Below are 3,332 nucleotides of genomic sequence, written 5' to 3'. Positions count from 1 at the left end.
AGATCGGTTGTATATATAGTATATATCTCATACAACCGATTGTTCAGATAAGAAACTTTTCGCAATTTCTACCCCATTTTAACAGCTATAAGCTTCAAATTTCACCGATTGCTTACGTATATAGCATATATTGTTGTCCGAAAAAATCATAGAGATCGGTTGTATATATAGTATATATCTCATACAACCGATTGTTCAGATAAGAAACTTTTCGCAATTTCTACCCCATTTTAACAGCTATAAGCTTGAAATTTCACTGATTGCTTACGTATATAGCATATATTGTTGTCTAAAAAAATCATAGAGATCGGTTCTATATATAGTATATATCTCATACAACCGATTGTTCAGATAAGAAACTTTTCGCAATTTCTACCCCATTTTAATAGCTAGAAGCTTCAAATTTCACCAACTGCTTACGTGTATAGCATATATTGATGTCTGAAAAAATCATTGAGATCGGTGATATACATAGTATATATCTCATACAACCGATTGTTCAGATAAGAAACTTTGCGCAATTTCTGGCCCGTTTTAACAGTTAGAAGCTTCAAATTTCACAAAATGCTTTCGTATATAGCATATATTGTTGTCTGAAAAAATCATAGAGATCGGTGGTATATATATTATATACTTCATATAAACTGTCATATTGACCCCTTTTTTACGGCTAGAAGCTTCAAGATTCATCAAATTTCATCAAATAGTTACGTTTACGTCATATATTTTTGAAATACGTGATTCGTAGCCTTAGTTTTTACATGCAGACCACAAAAAACGTGAAGCTTTGCATCCTCACACAAATTACCTACCTATTTTTATTTTATATTTATCTTAAAAATCGTTTAGATATGTTCAAATTTCACCAAATGCTTACGTGTATAGCATATATTGTTGTCTGAGAAAATCATAGATACCGGTGGTATATATAGTATATATCCCATACAACCGATTGTTCAGATAAGAAACTTTGCGCAATTTCTTCCCCATTTTAACAGTTATAAGCTTCAAATTTCACCGATTGCTTACGTATATAGTATGTATTGTTGTGTAAAAAAATCATAGAGATCGGTGATATATATAATATATATATGATGGTATATATAGTATATATATATTTTTTTTACGATTTCGGCCCCATTTTAACAGCTAGAAGCTTCAAATTTCACCAACTGCTTACGTGTATAGCATATATTGATGTCTGAAAAAATCATTGAGATCGGTGGTACACATAGTATATATCTCATACAACCCATTGTTCAGATAAGAAACTTTGCGCAATTTCTGCCCCGTTTTAACAGTTAGAAGCTTCAAATTTCACAAAATGCTTACGTATATAGCATATATTGTTGTCTGAAAAAATCATAGAGATCGGTCGTATATATATTATATACTTCATATAAACTGTCATTTTGACCCCTTTTTACGGCTAGAATCTTCAAAATTCATCAAATTTCATCAAATAGTTACGTTTTCGTCATATATTTTTGAAAAACGTGATTCGTAGTCATAGTTTTTACACGCAGACCGCAAAAAACCTGAAACTTTGCATCCTCACACAAAGTACCTACCTGTTTTTATACTCAGTTGAGCAGAGCTCACAGAGTATATTAAGTTTGATTGGATAACGGTTGGTTGTACATATATAAAGGAATCGAGATAGATATAGACTTCCATATATCAAAATAATCAGGATCGAAAAAAAATTTGATTGAGCCATGTCCGTCCGTCCGTCCGTCCGTCCGTCCGTCCGTCCGTCCGTCCGTCCGTCCGTCCGTCCGTTAACACGATAACTTGAGTAAATTTTGAGGTATCTTGATGAAATTTGGTATGTAGGTTCCTGAGCACTCATCTCAGATCGCTATTTAAAATGAACGATATCGGACTATAACCACGCCCACTTTTTCGATATCGAAAATTTCGAAAAACCGAAAAAGTGCGATAACTCATTACAAAAGACAGATAAAGTGACGAAACTTGGTAGATGGGTTGACGTTATGAAGCAGAATAGAAAGTTAGTAAGATTTTGGACAATGGGCGTGGCACCGCCCACTTTTACAAGAAGGTAATTTAAAAGTTTTGCAAGCTGTAATTTGGCAGTCGTTGAAGATATCATGATGAAATTTGGCAGGAACGTTACTACTATTACTCTATATGTGCCAAATAAAAATTAGCAAAATTGGATGAAGAACACGCCCACTTTTTAAAAAAAAAATTTTTTAAATTCATATTTTAACAAAAAATTTAATATCTTTACTGCATATAAGTAAATTAAGTCAAAATTCAACTCCAGTAATGATATGATGCAACAAAATACAAAAATAAAAGAAAATTTCAAAATGGGCGTGGCTCCGCCCATTTTCATTTAGTTTGTCTAGAATACTTTTATTGCCATAAGTCGAACAAAAATTTACCAATCCTTCTCAAATTTGGTAGGTGCATAGATTCTATGACGGTAACTGTTCTCTGTGAAAATGGGCGAAATCGGTGGAAGCCACGCCCAGTTTTTATACACAGTCCACCGTCTGTCCTTCCGCTCGGCCATTAACACAATAACTTGAGCAAAATCCGATATATCTTTACTAGACTTAGCCCACGTACTTACCTGAGCTCACTTTTTCTTGGTATAAAAAATGGGCGAAATCTGACCATAACCACGCCCACTTTATCGATATCGAAAATTACGAAAAATGAAAAAAATGCCAAAATTCTATACCAAATACGAAAAAAGTGATGAAACATGGTAACTGGATTGGTTTATTGACGCAAAATATAACTTTGGAAAAAACTTTGTAAAATGGGTGTGACACCTACCATATTAAGTAGAAGAAAATGAAAAAGTTCTACAAGGTGAAATCAACAGCCCTTGGAATCTTGGCAGGAATACTGTTAGTGGTATTGCATATATAAATAAATTAGCAGTACCCGACAGATGATTTTCTGGATCACCTGGTCCACATTTTGGTCGATATCGCGAGAACGCCTTCACATATACATCTAAGGGCCACTCGCTTTTAAAACCCTCATTAATACCTTTAATTTGATATCCATATCGTACAAAAACATACCAGAGTCACCCCTGTCCCACCCTAATGGCGATATCTCGAAAAGGCATCCACCTATAGACCTAATGCCCCCTCCCTCTTAAAATGCTCAGTAACACCTTTCGTTTGATACCCATATCGTACAAATATTCTAGAGTCACCCCTGTCCCACCCTAATGGCGATATCTCGAAAAGGCGTCCACCTATAGACCTAATGCCCACTCCCTCTTAAAATGCTCAGTAACACCTTTCGTTTGATACCCATATCGTACAAACATTCTAGAGTCA

The sequence above is a fragment of the Eurosta solidaginis genome, unplaced genomic scaffold (genome assembly GCF_040869045.1).
Source record: "Eurosta solidaginis isolate ZX-2024a unplaced genomic scaffold, ASM4086904v1 ctg00001511.1, whole genome shotgun sequence".
Taxonomy (NCBI): domain Eukaryota; kingdom Metazoa; phylum Arthropoda; class Insecta; order Diptera; family Tephritidae; genus Eurosta; species Eurosta solidaginis.
Note: the sequence above shows the minus strand (reverse complement) of the source record.